Source organism: Neofelis nebulosa, chromosome 1, assembly GCF_028018385.1.
Source record: "Neofelis nebulosa isolate mNeoNeb1 chromosome 1, mNeoNeb1.pri, whole genome shotgun sequence".
NCBI classification, from domain to species: Eukaryota; Metazoa; Chordata; class Mammalia; order Carnivora; family Felidae; genus Neofelis; species Neofelis nebulosa.
Genome location: NC_080782.1, coordinates 237,690,009 through 237,709,098, shown reverse-complemented (window position 1 = coordinate 237,709,098; position 19,090 = coordinate 237,690,009). Strand labels below are relative to the sequence as shown.

At 46.8% G+C, this 19,090-nt stretch overlaps 1 protein-coding gene and 1 long non-coding RNA gene across 5 annotated transcripts in view; one reads left to right on the top strand and one right to left on the bottom strand.

The window, feature by feature from the left end:
• Window positions 1-9,065: 9,065 nt before the first annotated feature.
• On the bottom strand, window positions 9,066-11,956 carry LOC131488017 (uncharacterized). 2 transcript variants are annotated; one of them, XR_009250051.1, is made up of 3 exons: window positions 11,666-11,956; window positions 9,960-10,169; window positions 9,066-9,271 (listed from the first exon to the last, which is right to left on the bottom strand). It is a non-coding gene; the product is annotated as an uncharacterized LOC131488017 (long non-coding RNA). The 2 variants fall into 2 exon arrangements; XR_009250052.1 differs by having other exon boundaries at window positions 9,960-10,138.
• The window catches only part of WASF3 (WASP family member 3), a 136,091-nt gene continuing 127,696 nt past the window's right edge, over window positions 10,696-19,090 (top strand). For 2 of the 3 annotated variants that reach the window (XM_058689260.1, XM_058689223.1), the window contains exon 1: window positions 10,697-10,840. The gene's annotated coding sequence lies outside the window, so the exon portion shown is untranslated. Of the gene's footprint in view, window positions 10,841-19,090 lie in introns of all 3 variants that reach the window. The other variant, XM_058689291.1, reaches the window with a different exon arrangement.

Genomic DNA, 19,090 nt, shown 5'->3' with positions numbered 1-19,090 from the left:
TCTGAGCCACTGAATACTTTTTATTTAACAGCTACCCAGAGTCATTTCATTCTTTGGGTTGAATAGAATAGAATGGTTGCTATTCATGATTTTAGCATGATCTCTCAAGTGTCCAACTCACATATGTTTGTTCTCTGATTTCCTCACTACTTTTTTTTTTTTTTTTTTTATTTTTTTGGGACAGAGAGAGACAGAGCATGAACGGGGGAGGGGCAGAGAGAGAGGGAGACACAGAATCGGAAACAGGCTCCAGGCTCCGAGCCATCAGCCCAGAGCCTGACGCGGGGCTCGAACTCACGGACCGCGAGATCGTGACCTGGCTGAAGTCGGACGCTTAACCGACTGCGCCACCCAGGCGCCCCTCCTCACTACTTTTTAATCCCGTGTTGCTGAATACATACTGGGAGACACCTTAAGTCAGCTTTGAAATAACATAGGGTATACATAAAGTAATTGACTAAATGCGTGGGAACTGCCTCAGTTTACCTCCTCAGTCTCATTTCCGTAAAACTCTTTCCACACTGCTTGTCTACACACACACACACGCACACACGCACACATGCACACACCCCATATGCATCAGTTTCCCGGAGATATCCAGAATTAATGGAGATACTTACTTGAATTCACCATGCATCCTTCGTGCTTTGCATTTGGTCTCACCTCTGCCTGGAGTTGGCCCTTTGTTTATCTTACTGATTCCTACTCATTCTTTCGGACTTTGAATCTTCTGTTCGCATAGCCTTCTTCAGTTTCCCTTTTCTGCCTTTCCACTTAGATGCTTCTCCCAGTGCTCATAGAACCCTCTAGAATAGTGTGTTGGCCTATTTGCTTCTCTTGATCTTCTCCCCTAAACTGGGAATTCTCTGGTGGCTGGGACTTAATCATTTTTTCAACACTTCCATTAAGTGCAAGGAAAATGTTCCAGACACGTGTCCACACTGAAATGAGTGACACAACATAAAACTGAAACCAGAACATATTAGGGGCATGGGCCTTTGTTTGGGTGGATTAATACATTCCATATAGATTTGATCTAGTCATTTAACTATGCATCAATGTCAACGAATGACGTTACCTTAAATCGCTTGGATCTCCCTGGAGAGCAAGGTTTCACTCTATTAATATCTGTCATGACAGATCACTTGGTTTGCTACACTGACCTTGCATTCAGTCGTGTAGAGAGATAGTTCAGGTTTTCAGATTCTGCGTGATTAAACCTCCGCACAAATAGTGTTTATGCATTTTTATCTTTTCATTTGTATAGCACCCAATACATTTCCTTAGCATTCACCATACAACTCCGGATGTTTTCCCTCAAACCTGCTGTTTCTCTGGTCTACCTGTCTGTAAATACCTCCTCCCGCTCCTCCTGCAGAAGCTTGAAACCTGGAAAGAGTGTCTGACATTTTTAATCCCCTCCTCTTCCAGCCCATGGCCAAACCCCACGGATCGTACCCTACGACACACCCCACATCTGCTCTTTCCTTTCCATTCTCCTTGCTACTTTCTCAGTTTGGGCCTTCATTGCCTGTCACTCACTGTGAGAACTTAATGACTCGTCTCTCCTCCGTGATCCACTACACCTGGATGAGAGGAATCTTCACGAGGCCTGCCCGCTCTCCCTTGCACTCTTGTCCACAGCACTGGGCCCAACCTCCAGGCTTACACATGTTCAATGGACAGGCTCTTCAGACGCTCCTCACAGTCTATGTCTGAATTCCTTACAAGACACGAGTGATCCCACATAGTTATGTTCTGATCTCTTCTCCTAGCTTCTCTGCAACTCGCTCCAGCATTTCCCAGTTCTCTAGCCTGTCCTATGTCATGTCACACCCCGGGGTGTCCTTGCCCAGCTATCTCTGCTTGTCATAGTGACATCTGCCTTTCAAGGTTCAACTTGGTTGGAACCTCTTCCACGCTTCCACTTGGATGCATATATTTTCCCTCTCAATGATATTCCGGTGGAATTTATCTTATAATTTACTTCTCTCCTAGAACCTACTACATTTTTTTTCTTGACTTACATCTTTTTTTTTTTTTTTTTTCATTTGAAAACATGCCTGAGTTTCCCTTTCTAGGATGGGGGGATTCTCCCAGAGAGCAGGAAAAAACATTATAGAGTAAAACCTTGAATTGCGAGTAACTTGTTCTGTGAGTGTTCTGCAAGACGAGCAAACATTTCTAATAAATTTTAACTTGACAAAGGAGTGACGCTTTGCAATATGAGTAGTACGAGATGCCGAAGGTCATGTGATCGCCTCTGAGCCAATTGTTCTCTCTCTGTGGGTGATCGCCTCCCGTGCTCGGATGCTCGGTCTCAGGCGTCCGTATTTGGCAGAAATCAGTGATTTTTCAGAACATTGGAAGGTGCCCACAATTGGTACTAGTGTATTTATTGTCCCTTCAAAGCACCTATGGACAGTCCTTAGCTTTTCCAGACAAGAGAAAGCTTAGGGATGCTTAGCTCCATTTCTAGGTCAAGCGCCTGCAGATATAGACCCTTTCCTCTGCTGCCTTATTGCCAGTTACATTATATACAGTGAATGACAAGAGTTTATGAATACTGTACCGCAGTCAACATCCAGGCGAGCATACACAACGGTCCCATGCAGAAAAAGATTCCAGGGAGCCAACAGATAGCGGTGATTCCGGCAGTGATAGTCAAAGTCGTCCTACACAACAACCCTCCTCTCTCTTGTCTCCCTGATACCAGCCATGAAGGTTTTCAAAGGTACGTGCAGGTTAATTTCTTTGTTCTTTATATTTTGTATTTTCCTTATTGTTTTGTATTATATTCCAGTATTGTAATCATTTTTACATGAATATTTTTGGGTTGTGGAACCAATCATCTGAGTTTCCATTATTTCTTATGGGGACATTTGCTTGGATAGACGAGGGCTTTGGATGACAAACATGTTTCCGGAATGAATTATCCTGGAAAACCAAAGTTTCACTGTCCTGGGCTTAGCATCCTCTGGAGCACCTTGCAAGCTGTGTCCCCTTTTCGAAGCGCTTACCAAATACAATTAGTCCTGTGTACGTAGCAAACTGAGCAAACCTGATGATCTCATATGGGTAGTGAGGGCCAGAGGATTGTCTCTCTCTCTCAAAAATAAATAAACATTAAAAAAATTTAAAAAATAGGGGCTCCTGGGTGGCGCAGTCGGTTAAGCGTCCGACTTCAGCCAGGTCACGATCTCGCGGTCTGTGAGTTCGAGCCCCGCGTCAGGCTCTGGGCTGATGGCTCGGAGCCTGGAGCCTGTTTCCGATTCTGTGTCTCCCTCTCTCTCTGCCCCTCCCCCGTTCATGCTCAGTCTCTCTCTGTCCCAAAAATAAATAAAAAACGTTGAAAAAAAATTAAAAAAAAAAAATTTAAAAAATAAAAAAACACCTAAATCTGTTAAGATCTCTAAATTTTATAAGAAAAGCCATTGCATAAATAACCCACATATAAATGGGTTTGGAATGGCTAACTAGCAAAACTTCCAGGCTCCAATGGTCAAGAGGAATGACTAATAATGAAGGCAGGTTCTTCAGGTAGCATTAATCTGGGAGTTATTTCCTTCCTGCCAAAGCCCGGGGGGGTTATATAACTCCACCTTACTGCAGCACAGAGATAAAAGGCGTCTTGGGCAATTGCAGCAGGTAATTTTGCAGACTATGCATGGCAAGAGTGTTGTACGTTTGTTTCAGGAGCAAATTAGGAACAGTAATAGCCCAAGCAATAAAATGAAGACTCTGGATTTTTAATAACTGAATTTGGAGCAATTGCCCTTCAATTTTTCTAACAGTATGAAGGCAAGGTACCTGTGGATTTAAAAGCAGCAGAGGTCCTGGACAGGGGCGAGCACACTGGAGGAAGGTCTCTGTGGGACCAGCACAGGGTCGTTGCCCTCAACATCAGGCTCCAAGATTTGTTTGAAAAAAAAAAACCCTCTTATTGCAGGAAATAGGTGCACCCTATACCTTCTTTACTGCTTGCGTAAATATGCAGCATGAACTTCAGTTCACTTCGTAAGCTTTGGTGTCGTCGTTCCCACGTAACCCTTCCGCGTTGTTTGTAAAATACTGACTTCAAACAGATTTCCTTCAGGTAGTGGAGGAAAGGGATCTAATCAATCAACAAGTGCAGTCTGGAGAGGGAGAGGGTTGAAGATGAGGAATAATTAATGTTCTCTGAATACCGGCAATCGTACAACCCCATTTTTTATGTTCATTTTACACGAGGGAAATGGACAGGGTCTCCGAGACCGTAAGTTACCTTCGTCAGTACACAGTGGATGCGGAGTGGAAACCCTCTGTGGTTTTACTCAAGAGCTCATGCCCTTTGTATCCCGTTCCCCGGCCTCCTGAAGTTTGGGGTCCAGGGTAAGCAGACAAATGAATGACGTCTACTTATGGCCTGTGCTTATGTTCCTGTAACCCACTCCACAGCCGGATCACTTCAGATCCGGGTATGCTTCCTCCCCTCTCCCCCCAGCAAGGTCAGGACTGTGTGTCTGTTGGATGAGGGTCAGGGGAAGCCGACAAGTGTCACGTGGGCCCGGGGCAGTGTGGAAGCAGGCAGCATACGCAGGCCCTCGTGCTTGCCAGGCCAGCAGTCACGGGTTCACCTTCGTTCTTCCTGACACTGTTGTCATCGGCTTCCTGGCCTTCGTGGGGGACAGAAGCCTGGGGAAATTTCTGAGCCTGATGCCTCTCAGAGCTCTCTGTTAGTGCTATTTGGATTGCTTGCATATTAGTTTTTCCTATGATATCATGAAAATCCATTCAACAAAGATTAGCTATATGCCTGCATGTGTTTAGGTCTGGGGATTCGAGAAGAGGAAGGGAGAGTGTCTGCCCTCTAGGAAGTCGCTAGCTGGTGCGGGACTGTGAGACAGGGTAGGACAGGCGTGTGAAGAAGTGCAAGGGGAGTGCTTGGCGGGTGTGAGTACCCGCACGAAGGCTCCCGAGGGGGGGGGTGGCGTTTGAACTGCGTTGTGCAAAGTGAGCTTCCCAGGGGAAGAAAGGCAGGAAAGGTCTTCAGACAGAAAATGTCCAGGCACACAGGAAGAATGCTAGGGATGCTTTGGGGAAACTAGTTGGAGCTGGTAATTAGTAAGGGTTTTATTTGACTTCCCCTGGAGATGGTAGGCGCCTCTGAAGGGTTCTGAGCAGAGGAGAGACACAATTCGATCTGTATTTGAAAAATCACCCACGAGATAATGCAAAGACAGACCGAAGGGAAATGAAGCCATGGGAAACGTGTTAGAAAAACTACCCCAGCGCAGAAGGGGACCGCAGTGACCTCAAGTTGAGTGGTGGCAATGGGGAAAGAGTAGGGGGACAGACTTGAGAGAATTCCCTGCCGTGGTGTCAGAGGGCACGTACATAGCGTTCCGCTGTCTCGCTGAGTGACTTTCAGGGCTGCCCTGGCCCACTGGAAAAGCAGCTTTCCGTGAAAATATCACGTCAGTAACTCTGGTAAATAACATACTTTCTTGGGGCACCCGGGTGGCTCAGTCGCTTGAGCGTCCGACTTCGGCTCAGGTCATGATCTCACGGTTCGTGAGTTCGAGCCCTGCATCGGGTTCCCTGCTGTCAGCACAGAGCCCGCTTCGGATCCTCTGTCCCCCTCTCTCCCTGTTCCTCCCCACTTGCTCTCGCTCTCTCTTTCTCAAAAATAAATAAACATTAAAAATAAAACCATACTCTCTGTGTCTTATCTGTAAAGTGGGCGTCACACCGTGTATTCAACAGACACCTCGAATATTAACTATACCAAGGCCGCCGTATGGCAAGTAGTGAATTCACAATTCATGTTATATTTACCTTCTCGTATTTTTCCTCTCTTAAAAATAAGGTTAATATCAATAGACTGCCCTGCTCTCATGAGATAACTGGCCTCACATTTCAAGTTAAGATAAAGTTCCTCATTTTTTCGGGGAAGGTTTTATTCTTGTGAGATGTGAGCATGTGGACGCGTGGATTTATTTCACTCTAGCGTCAAGATAAACATAGATGCTCTCCTCCACAAGAAAGCCAGACTAAGCGCAGCGTGTTTATAAAGATTTATGTACGGAGCTAAATTAATTCCTGAGAACTGAGGATTTGTAGTCATCGTTCTACCTCATTCTGAGAACACATACAAATGGGTATGTCAAAAATGATGACAATTATTATGCCTTTGTAATTCGATTTCTTACATATTCTAATTATATTCTTTTAATTAGTAACCACTCTCGTTCTGGAGCTTCCCCAAAGTGAGATCGAACTCAGTTCCTAATGCAAAAACAGTTTGTAATTTTTATGTCACAGGACACGTTATTAAGTGAAAAGAATGACAATTGTGTTTTTCACTGAAGACTTAGTAATGGTGAGAGAGAACTTCAGCTAATCACTGAGCATGTATCTAATTTATAAAGCGTCTAATTTGTAAAAGTCACAGTGTCATCACTATCCAAATCGTCCGATTAAAGTAAAAGATGATGCGAACACTACATTTGAACTTTGGGCATTTACCCAAGAGCTTGGCCAGGCAGGAGTAAAGAGGAACAAAGATGACACATTTCAAGAGGTTTAAAAAAATATCGTCTGGAAGATCTCATTAAGAATATGCTCGAGATCTTGTTCAGTTGTCATCACCCTGGACAGCACGCGTTCAGCCGGCTGGTGGGTCCAGAACCGGCCGCACCGCACGCTTGATGAATGTCATTTCACAAAACATGAATGATGGCTCGCTAGCCTTGCCTCACCAGAATTCTCCTTGGCCAGATGCCACACCACCAACCTCCCTGGCTCCCAAATTTGATTTTACCCGCTCAGCGTGATCCCAGTTCATGGGGATAAGGACATTCTATGTCAGACTGGCCACGTATTTACAGAAAACAAAAGGGAAGTGATGCAGCTTGAGTAGTCAGACATACCTTGTCTCCACGAGCCCATTTTAAAGGCTCTGCTTGTCTCTTCTTATGTGCTAGAACAAGCCAGACATTTCTGCTCTTGGAGGTACATGCAGAGGTATTTAAAGTGTCTTATGTCTGCGAATTGCCTCCAGAGGTTGACTGAAAAAAAAGTCATGTGCACAGAGAAGAGAGAGAGAGAGAGAGAGAGAGAGAGAGAGAGAGAGAGAGACACTGACGAAGAATGAAGAAGCAAATGTGGTGGTGTGTAGACATTTGGTGAATCTGGGTAAAAGGTCCATTGTGCCATTTTTTTCAGTTTTTCTTTACATTTGAAAAATGTTTGCTGTAAAAATTGGAGCACCCCCCACATCAAAAAAAAAAAGTATATGCGATAAACTTTTTAAGATTTAGCAATAGTTGAAGGGCAATAGCATTTGTCTATGAATGCATTGAAGGCCCATAAATAAAACAAAGGTGGCTTCTCCAAACATTTTTACTTCCTCTTTATTATGTTCACCTCATTACGGACCAGCATTATAACAGCATCCTTGACCGTTAACTATGGTTCCCTTGTTTTAGTGATTAACAAACTTTATTTTTTAGTATAGTTTTAGATTTACAGCATAGCTGAGCAGATGGTACATAGTATATACTCACCCCACCCCACCCCTCCACCCCTCACACAGTTTGTCCTATTATGAACACCTCACACAGTTTCTCCTGTTATTAACATCTTGTGCAATTATAATTAATGGACTAATATTAACACATTTTTTATTAACTAAAGTCCATAGTTCACCTTAAGTTTCACTTCTGGGTTTTGCATTCTGTGGATTTTGACAAATACATAATGACAGGTACTTACCGTTACGTATCGTACAGAATAGTTTCCTTGCCCTAAAAATGCTCTGTGCTCTGCCGACTCACCCCTCCCTCCCCCAGCCCCTGGCAACCACTGATCTTTTTAGTTTTCATAGTTTTGCCTTTTCCAGAATCTCCTTGTTGGAATCTTACAGAACGTAGCCTTTTTAGATAGGCTTCTTTCACTTAGCAATATACATGTAAGATTCCCCATGTATATTATTCCCCATGTCTTTTCATGGCCCGATTACTCATTCTTTTTATCACCGAATCACATCCTCCTGTCTGGATGACCGGTTTGTTCATCCACTCACCTACTGAAGGACTTGGTTGCTTCCAGCGTTTGGTGATGATGAAGACCGATGCGGGCCTCGAACTCACGAACTATGAGGTCATGACCTGAGCCGGAATCAGGAGTGAGACGCTTAACTGAATGAGCCACCCAGGTGCCCTTTGCTCATTTCTATTTATTTATTTATTTGTTTGTTTATTTATTTATAATATAGCTTATTGTCAAATTGGCTTCCATACAACACCCTGGGCTCACCCTTGCTCATTTTTAAACTGGGTTGTTTGTTTTCTTGAGATTTGAATGACTTTTTTTTTTTTTTTAAAGTGGGTCAACTCATGAATAGGGGGTGGGTCCAATCATGTGTTCACTTATTCCACAACCATGGCAGAAACTGCATTTCCCTTCTCCTTTACTAAAGGAATCCTGACATCGTTGCAGACAAGGTCCCTGGCCTGAAATATTTAGTCTTTCAGACTCCTTTGAGAGGTGGTCAGTGCGACACAGGTCTGGCCCACAAGAAACAAAAACAAACAGAAAGTGCTGGTTGGGGCTTCCCAGAAGGACTGTTAGAAAGGAAGATTCAGTTGGCATGCACCACTTTGATCTTTTGTCCTTACCTGTACCCCTACCATTTCCCAGAACGTGATACAGTGCCCAGAAAGGGAGAGATCATCTTGTGAGGAGGAAGACAAAGTCACTTGACGAGTAGAGCCAATGGATAGACAGAATCTGAGGTATAATGACACCATGGAGGTGTTGCAGAAGCCAGGACCGTCCCTAGATGTCCTGGTTTGTGATGAGAAGCACCCCCATTTGGTAAGCATTTTAGTCAAGTTCCTGTTATAGGCAACCAATGCATTCCCCGATACGGCGACGTTTTTCAAGCACCGTTCAGGGTGACACGCTGTCTCCCTGACAAGACTATTCTAAGCAATGTTGATTTAAAGGCCTGGCTTGCAGAAGTACTACATTTGAAAAAATTTCTGTATGTTATGGGCACGATGCTAAGGATGGAGTTATATTTCCAACGTGTTCAGCACTGTGCTGGGCATCACGGGGAGAGGAAATGAGAGAATGAAATAATGAGGTTACCCTCATGGAACTTACCATCTGATTAGAGATAAGAGCGACCTACATGAAATAATCCTGAGCGCATCAGGACGGTAAGATGAAGGGCTCATAGTGGGTATAAACTAAGTATAGCAGCAGTTCCCATAAGGTGAGGTCACTGAAGAAGAGAGGAAAGGGGAATGCGATTGTCAACTTTGAAAACACACTTTGGGTATCCTATAGCTTCATATTTTTGAGTATTAAATCAATGATCTAAATATGGACAGGAAAGCTAGTGCCTGGGTAAGTGAAGACAAAATGAAGAAAAGTCATTTTAATTTGTATACCAATTCAGCTTTGAATTCAGAGGAAATTTATCACACTAGTACCAATATTTCAAATACAGAGGACTGTAAATAATTCACTAAAATTCTATTTACCTTATTAATTGCCCATATATTTCATGTTGACACGAAATGGAAACTGAGTGTATGTTATCTCAAAATAGAGCTTTCCCAACCCTTCCTTTGGTAGGTTAATGGATTTCACCCGAAGAGGGGCCCATGCTGTTTCTTACGCGTTTCTGGTGGTGCAAATTTTGCTAATACTGTTACCAACTGCTATTCATTTTTCCTAGCTTGCGGTTGCCCTTAAGGTGGATAGTTATCACACGTCTGTACAGACAAGAGCAAGGCAATCTGAATTAGTTTTTCTTGGGACTCTTTCCTGGGATTTGAAATTTTTTTTCTCAAGTTTTTCAATTTCAGTGATAGAAGAATAAAGGCTTGCAACTAAAATACAGATGACTTCTCTATCTAAAGTTTTTAAACCCCTTTTCTTCAGGACTTGGGGGCACGAGGACATACTTGGCTTTTCTTTTTTCTTCTCTTCCTTTCCTCTTCCATTCTTGAGTTTACGCCTCAGTCATCAAGTCAAGTCATCAAGTTTACGCCTGGCTGGGCTTCATTGCCACGGGGCTTAGTTTCAGGGTTATCAGATCTTTAATGGGCACTGTGGATTGTCTCACATCTGGGCTGGAGGGCGACTGGAGATAGGGTGAATCAAAAGGGAAGAATCTGTAGCAGGATAGGCGAATAGGCAGAATGTTAACGGATTGGAGAAGGGCATGGAACCAATAGATGACAATAGCTATAATCCTCTCAAGGTTGCCTGAACTTAACCCTGTAGGACGTCTGACTACCTACAGGTAGATGGGACTTGTTCGCAGGGGCCCTCAAAACCCGGGTAAGGTTAGGGTACGGGTGGAAACTCAAAGGGACTCCAGTGGGTCCATCGGTAGCAGAGGCGATGGAAGGGCCCCTGATGATAAACTCAGCCGAAAGTAACCCCACCTCTCCACCCCGGGGCCGACTCCGGCCAAATCCTCATCCGGAGCCGCGGGCGGAGGACTGATCGTGAGAGCCACCTCCTCCGCAATCCCCCGCCCCTCGGCGCCGACGCTCCGCGCTCCTTCCATTTCCCCATTGGCTGAGGCGCTCGCCAATCCTGGTGAAGCGGCTCGGCGAGAGGCCTCCGGTTGGTGGAGCCGGCGCTGAGCCCCCCTCTTGCTCCGGCCGGGCCCCCGGCCGAGAGGGGGCGTGGCCGCGGCCGTGGCCGGGCCGGAGGCGGCGTCGCTGGCGCCGCTGCGTGCGGTGTGGTGCGGGGCGGGGGCGCCGGGCGGCCGCGGCGCGGCGGGACCATGGAGCTCGGAGCGCAGCCCCGGCGCCGGCGGCGGAGCCGCGGACCGGTGAGTGCGGGCTGCGGCCGGCCGGACTCCCCGGTCCTGGCCCCTTCGCTGCGCGGCTCCGGGCCGAGGGGCTGCCCCGGGGGAGGGGCGGGCGCGGGCCGGGTCCCCGCAGCCCCGTGGCCAAGTGAAGTTGCTGCATCGCGCCGGGCGCTCTCGGGCGGCCGGCGGGGCCCACTGCGGGCCGCGGCGCCGCCCCGCGCCTTGCCCTGCAGCCCAGCCGCATCCTCCGCGCCGGCTCCCGTGCCGGCCCGGGCTTCCCGCCGTCGCGGCGCGGCCCGGCGGCCGCTCTCCCCCGCGCGGTTCCTCGGCCCTCGGCCCCGGCGCTGCTCGGTGCGCGCTTCCCGGGCTGCGGGGCAGGCGCCCGCCATCCCGGCCGCAGGTGGCGCCCGGGCCTCCGCTCGCGCCCCACGCACGGTGCTCGGGGCTGCCCGGCGTCCGGGACCTTCACATCCCGTGGCTCTGCGCGCCCTGCCGGCATGTGGCCCAGTCCCCGCGTGCCTGCCGCCCCGGGTCGGCTTCGCCCTCCCCGCGCCGCTGCGCCGGGTGCCCCCTCCCCCGGGTCTGCAGGCCCGCGGGGCTCCCGGCCTCCGCAGCCAGGCTCGGCTCCCCGAGCGCAGGGCAGGGGGGTCGGGCAGCCGGCGAGGGGGCGCGCTGCAGGGCAAGGGGAGAGGGCTGAGCGCCCGGGAGCCGCTTCGCGGGCATGGATCGTCCCCGGGAGACTTTGCCTGCGCGGCGGGCGGGGGCCGCGGCGCCTGGCTCTCGCCCCCCTCCGCGCCCGAGCTCCAGCGCGTGGAAAACCTTCCCCTCTCCGTCCGTGGTACTTACGGGCAATGGCGATTTCTTCTTGCTTCAGCCTCCCTGCAAGGGATAGTTCCGTGGCGGAGAGCAGAGTTCTTAATTATTAAGAAGCTAAGCGATGGGCTTAGGGATGAATGGGAACATCTCATTTTTCTTAGCCGCCGTCGGGCGTATTAGGAATTCTTTCTCATTTGGGGGTCAGTTGAAATCGTACTTAACTACCAGCAGTAATTTCTCAGTGTTTAAAAGACCGAACATTCAAAGGTCAGTTTTTGCTTTGTGCTTGCTTCTCCAAATCAAATGCATACGGGGGCACGAAATTTTAAGATTCAGAATCCACATTTTTGGTTTTTCTTGAAGGGAGGGGCTAGCCCCATTTAAACAAATCGGTTTGTCGAAAACTTAAAATGCCTGCGTCTCTATCAAAACTAAGTTCAAAGTGTTATAATGGACTTCTTTTTCTGTCGCCTCTAGGGCAAATTCTGTTGAACCTTGGTTGCTTCTTTTTTGTGCATGCTTTCCTCAACTTTCCTTTTCTAGCCGTGAAACAACGCAGTGATTCTTTAAAGCTAGCTCTTTTATCTACTAGAGAGGTTAAACAAAGGAAAGCTGGGTTTGACCTTTCCCATAGGCAGTTCTTATTGTGTATCTGGTCTCCTTTCTAATAGCCTCCACCTAGTGCTCATTTTTCTTCATTTTTGAAGATCTTAATTTATATTCACAAAAGTTGTGTCCTTTCGGATGTTTAAAACTCACTAGGTTGGGAAGTTTGCGTGACTTCATCATACATTTGCAGTTCGGCCTGTATCCACTGTTGTCTTAAAACCGTGAAAAGAAGCTTGTTCTGGAACTGTCTACGTAAAAATTGTTCCTGCATTTCCAGTTGCTGACGTGAAGTTGCTCTATAGCAGCGTTTTGTCTGTTTCCTTGAAACTTCTGACCTAATAGCCAATGGTGTACTACTCTGTTTTTAAAAAATTCTGGAAAAAAAAAAAGAAAAGGTGAAACTGCACTTTACTAAGTGGTGGTGTCGGCATCGTAGCCCCCTGTGTGTTCTCAGCGTGTCTTTGTACACCTACTTTACCCTTCCCAGGGTAACCTGCATGTGGGAAGTCACTTCTTGCTTATTGGAGTGGTTCCATTAAAACAGTTGCCTGTTTATCAGTATTAAAAGAATTCCCTGTCAGGGCGCCTGGGTGGCTCAGTCGGTTAGGCAACCGACTTCGGCTCAGGTCATGATCTCACGGTTCCTGGGCTCGAGCCCCACGTCGGGCTCTGTCCTGACAGCTCAGAGCCTGGAGTGGAGCCCGCTTCGGATTCTGTGTCTCTTCCTCTCTCTCCCCCTCCCCTGCTCATGCTCTGGGTCTCTCTGTCTCTCAATAATAAATCAACGTTAAAAAAATTAAAAAAAACAAAAAACAAAAAAAACCAAAACTATCTGTCCTAGGAGGCCAGTACCAGTGGTTTCATTTAGAGTTCCCAGAACTTTTCTTTGAGAAATAATCGCCGAGTATATTTCCCACTTCTACGCTGTTATCATTCCTTATATCTTCTTGGGCCTGCCCCCCACATGGTCGTACAGACTGTTGATGCTCACCTCAGTCCTTTTTGCTCAGAAGCCTGCTTTCCTCTGCAAGGTCAGGTTTTCTTGGGACCTGGCCTGGGGCATTTGGAGCCCAATGCTCAGGGCTGGGTCTTCACCCATGGTGCCTTTTACGCTGGTAATACAGGAATAGTGTATGCCATTCATATGTAAATAAGGCATTATTATAAAATAAATGGAGTGTCACTACGGAGAGGAGATATGTGGAGTAACAAGTCTCGGTCCCCTTTTCCTCTTCTTCTTGGGTGCCCTTGCCCTGTGTCTTTCTCCAGAGGTAACCAAACCTGATCCTATGGGGTGTGGCCTTCCAGAACTTTTTCGATAACTTTTTTTTTCTTCAGAAGCCAGTGAGTGGATGCCCGCTAGGCGCCTAGCGCTATTTTCATACCGGGAGCGCAGAAATAAGACAGAAAAGCTCTCAAGATGTTGTTAGTCTGCCGAGACAAACGATTTCAGTGCAGTGTGATCAGTGCCGTGATGGGAGTTAGTAAGCAGAGAGGGATGCGGAGCATCACATGAATGGCCTAGTCCATTCGTTTGCTTGCTTTATTCATTCGCTGTACTTCAGAGCTTATTCCACGTGCTGGGGATACAAAGGCAAAAGGTAGATGCCTCTTTTAGCGTCTGGTCATCGGGTTCTCGGACAGTTTTACAAAAAAAATTTTTTTTAATGTTTGTTTATTTTTGAGAGCGAGAGAGACAGAACATGAGCAGGGGCAGAGGGAGAGAGAGAGAGAGTGGGAGACACAGAATCCGAAGCAGGCTCCAGGCTCTGAGCCGTCGGCACAGAGCCCGACGCGGGGCTCGAACCCACGAGCTGTGAGATCATGACCTGAGCCAAAGTCAGTTGCTTAACCGACTAAGCCACCCAGGCGCCCCATCGGACAGTTTTAACCGATGGGGCACACATTTAGTTAAGCAGTGTGGTATATGGTAAGTGCTCTGAAAGGGCTCAGCTACTGGAGCTTAGAGGGTGACTGGAAACCGAAGCTTAGGGACTATTCAGAGAGATGAGAAAAGTCTCCGGGAGAAATACAAGGGAAGGAATTGGTCAGAGTCTGGGTCAAGGAGAGGCTTGGTAAAGGCTGTCAGAGACATGGTATATTGGAGCACCTGACAAAATTTAGTCTGGTGGTGTGACAAGGTGTGGATGGGCTCAGGGAAGCGGCAAGAAATGGGGCAGGAGAAGCGACCCGGGGCTGTGCGGCATAGGGCCTTGCGATTCGTGTCGTAAGGGGTTTGGACTCTTCTGTGGACGAAAGGAAACAGTTGCGGAATTCTGAAGCAGAAGGGCATGATCAGATTTGCCCTTTGCAGAATGGATGGAAGGGAACAAGGGTGGAAGGAGGGAAGGTCGAGGAGGTAGAATTACCGGGACTTGGTTGTCGGTTGGTGGGGGTACATGTGGGGGAGTTAGGAGAGGCGGGAGTTCTGGGCAGTGCTGAGTCCCGGGTGGCCAGCCGGGTGGATGATGGTGCCTTTCTCAACGGAGCAGCGGCCGTTTGGAAGAAACGATGCCCGGTGCACTTGCCTTCGTGAAGTTTCAGGTGGCCGCGGGACACGGTGGTTAGTCGACTGCGTTAGGGATCCGGCTGTTGGGGGGATGTCTGGACTTGAGACAGACATCTGAGAGTCCTTAGACCACAGTTCCCAGACTGTGTGCTGATGTGATGCAGTGAACTCACAGGGAGACTGCAGGATATTGAATTGTGGAAGGAAACTCAGCAGTCCATAACATCTGTCCTGCCCTGTGGGGAATACTCGCTCAGAGGAATCTACGCTTTCCACCATCAGTTGCATTACTCTCTTTTCGTTGATAACGTTTGTAAGGCTGGGCGTTCAGTGGTTGGGTTCCCTGTGAGATTCAGTGTGTAGTAGGACATGCACGAGGTGATATCCAGTCCAGCTCCAAGGTTTGAGAAATTGTGAGGTGCCCAACAGGTGCACGCGTACCATAAGTAAATACTGGTGGTTTATTCAGACATAAAAATACTGTTTTTTTTTTTTTTCTCAATTGAAATGTGATTTTTAAAAATAGGTAATAAGTTGTTAGGGCATGAATACTTAAGTTATTTGAACTTGTCCAACAATGCAGCAGTCAGGCGTTTCTTTTGGCCCGAGACGCTAAGGGTGCCGTGAACAGAGAAAATTCCAGAACCTCTGCCTTTGCCCGTATTTGTGAACGGAGGCTGTTGGAATGGATGGAGTTATTCAAGAAGCACATACAGAAAAAAGGAGTGTGTCGAATGTGACCTGGGGAGCTCCTGTGTTCAAAAGATACGCAGGAGAGGGTAGGCTCTCACTGTGAGACCGAGAAGGACAGTTGTGGGGGGAGGGGGGCACGAATGGCATCCGGAAGCCGTGGTCCAAAAGAATGTCAGCAAAGAGGGATGCTGAGAGCCAGAAAGTCATTAGTGATATAGGAGGTGGCAGCGGTGACATGGTAATGGGGACAGGAGCAGGATGGCCAGATCGTGAGAGGGTTTAACAGTGGGAGCCAGGAAGTATGTGGGGACGGTGTGTGGGGACAGCTCTCGGGCGTGGTGGTGGTGAAGGGTGGCTCCAGGAGGCCAGGGAAAGGGGGACTTTTTTGTTTTTTAGTGCAAGGATTTGAGCATGTTGAGGAACCAAGGGGAAAGGGTGCTAGCTAGCACGAGATCCAGACAGACAGTGGGTACAGAGTGTCCATTGGCTTCCGCTCTGGGATGTCATTACTGGTTTCACAGGAAGAGTCCCAGGGGAGCCTTACTGCCACGGACCAAGGATTGTACTCAGGTGGGGAGGCTGGTCGGGTTACGCGGTGCTTCTAAACCTTGGTTATGGAGAGGAGAGAAGGGCATTTGCTAGGGAGGCACGTCTGGTTCAAGGGGAGTTGTTTTTTGTTGTTTTTTTTTAAACATTGACTTTATTTTCTTTTATTAACTTTTTTTTTTTTTTTTTTTTTTTTAAGAACGCCTTTTTTTCTCTTCCATTTAAGACATGCTTTTCTTAGGACTGGTTGGGCCTTCTCAGGGTGGGGTGCTCTGGGCATGGCCGTGCCTTTTTCTAGGTCCTGGCGTCCCGTGAAGGTCGTATGGTCCGCGACAGTGCTGTCCTGTTTTGCTTTGAGTGGACGCTTTCTGCTGTCAGTGCTGTGCTGCTTACCTCAAGGTCAGTTTTGTTTGTTTTGTGTAAGAGCCTATCCTCCTGTCTTAGCAGATGTCCCTAGATTAGGATAATTTTTCCATACTCAGATTTCGGCCTTAATCTTTGGAGCCACCCTGTTCTGGTTCTTCTTCCCTGGATCTGTGCCTCTTCTCTTTGAGGTTAGCTCTTTTCTTCTCTTTTCTCCTGTTGATGCTCTCTTTGTTTTTTTTTTGTTTTTTTTTTTTTTGTTTTTTTTTTGGGAGGGGGGTAGGTTTAAACATCCTGAATATCCCAGGGTGATTTCTCCTCTTTCAGGTCTAGTAGGAGCTTCTGAGCCTCAGCTCTGGGCTCAGCATCCGGGATGGAATTTTCCCTTGGGCCTGTTCTTAGGGGGCCCTCCGACCTCTGGGAGCAGTGGTCTTGTATTGATCTAAAGATGTCTTCTGCTGCATTGTATATTTTTGAACTTTTTCAGTGTTTTATTAACATTTCTCTTTAGTTTTTGCTTTATGGTTCTTTTCACATGATTGAATGCCTACTGTGGACCGTTCTGGTTATTGGTGATAACAGCATAAATTGGACAAAGCACCAGTCCTCAATACCTGGAGAGGGAAAACAGAGGTAAATTATCTTGCAAACTAACTGTAAGCTCCTTGTGGGCAGGCACCAGACGGCACAGTGCCTCGTCCACAGCCGGCTGTTAGTAGATGTGCTCCAGCTTTGTTAAGTAACCTCTTAAACACTGTGGCCACTTACAGACTGTTGTTTAGGTCATAACGTTACTGGCCAGTGGTAACACCCAGTGCCTCCTTGGCTCCAGCTGGCCATTTGCCCAAAGCCTTTGTGATCTTTGGTCCTTGAATACTTCCTTTTACTAACGACTGAAAGCCATCTTGGATTAAAAAAAATTTTTTTTTTAATGTTTATTAATTTTTGAGTGACAGAGAGACAGAGCGTGAACAGGGGAGGGGCAGAGAGAGGAGACACAGAATGTGAAGCAGGCTCCAGGCTCCGAGCTGTCAGCACAGAGCCCGACGCGGGGCCTGAACTCACAGACGGTGAGATCGTGACCTGAGCCGAAGTCGGACACTTAACCGGCTGAGCCACCCAGGCGCCCCCATCTTGGATTTTTAAAGCTGTGCTCCAGTGCGTCCTGAAGATGTTATTACCCTGCTGCTGTGGTTCCTCTCGCAGAGTGCTGTCATCCGTGTTGTGCACACAAGCAGCTCAGTGAAATTGTGTTGCATATAAAAGTATGGATGTGATTGACCGAACGAAGAGCCCATGTGGCCATATTTTACCAGCTAAATGGAAGAAATGGTGTCTTCCTTGCACATGGCAGATACTCAACAAATATGTTTTCATTGACTGAACGTGTCATGGGTTTTGATTGAGGACCATAGGAAAAGCAGAACACTATCGCTACTTTCTAATTTTAAGAGTCCGGACTGAGTCGTTTTGCTCTACTCATGTTGCACTTTTGTTTTAAGCCCCCCGAAACATGTGCATGACACTCCCCCCCCCCCCCCCCTTGTTTTGTCATGTAGTCCTGTGTTAGAGTAATTACCTAGGCACAGTTCGGCTCTGAATTTGACTTTGTAACTCCTTTCGGGGCCATATTCTGTGCAGTTTAGAATTAATACTTACGGAGAGGTTCATGGATTTAAATTGCTCCCTGTGGTGCATGGAAGGAACACTGTCTAAACACTCAGGGAGTGAAGTATCTAGTCCAGTAGAGGGATGACATTAACCAGAAGAGTGGCAGGAAAGTGAGGGAGCAGCTTATGTTTGTGTTTGTATCATTCTGAGAGAGGCTGTTCACAGTTTACAACGAAGGGGAACTGACTTGCCTTCCGTCTCTTGAAAAGTAAGATTTTAATTTTGGCGGGAAGACTGTAGTTTTCCAATATAGGTTACATGCCCATTTTCAAAGAAACAGAAAAACACATTTTGTTTATAACCAAACCTATAGAGTTTGAAACATAACTTGGTTCTCGGTTTTCCATAGTACTTATCTCCTGTTTGTGTACATCTTTTAGAGTTAATTACCCGGTTTTTGATTTAAAAACAGAAATGCACAGAGACCCCTTAATTCCCCAATCACCTGTCTTCAGATTTTAATTACACACTGCAAACAACATTGTTTCCAAAGGCTTTACTAAAATGTGGATTGTCCTTTGAGATATCCCAGGGAGGAAGATTATTAAAATGTTACTTCTTTTTGAAAGCTAGCATTGTAAAATTGGAGGATTGCAAGGCCTATCAATGATAATGAAGTTCATACCTGAGTTTGCCCGTTGTATTGCATGGATTAATTAAAAACTTCTTCCATTTCTGATATGTCCAGCATATTCCATACTACCTGTCCAAAAAAACAAAAATGTGCTAACAACAAAACCTCATGGTATCATTTGATAGAATTATAGAGGCATTAGGTATTACAGGGTCTAGAACAATTTTCGTTTTAAGCTACATTTATAGTTACTTATTGTTGCTAGACAGGAGTTTAGAAACGTGTGGTTTCATTTCTTAGGCTATTTGGTTTCTGATGATTGTCAAATTACGTTTGAGATAAAACATATTGCCCTGCATTTTAGTATTCACCCAGCATGCTCTCTGGTTCTGGACCCTGATACAACTTAGACCAACTGTGTACAAGTGAATGTTACAAATAGGGTTTTGTTGCAGTGTTTATGTTTTATCCAAATATATTTGTTCAGATT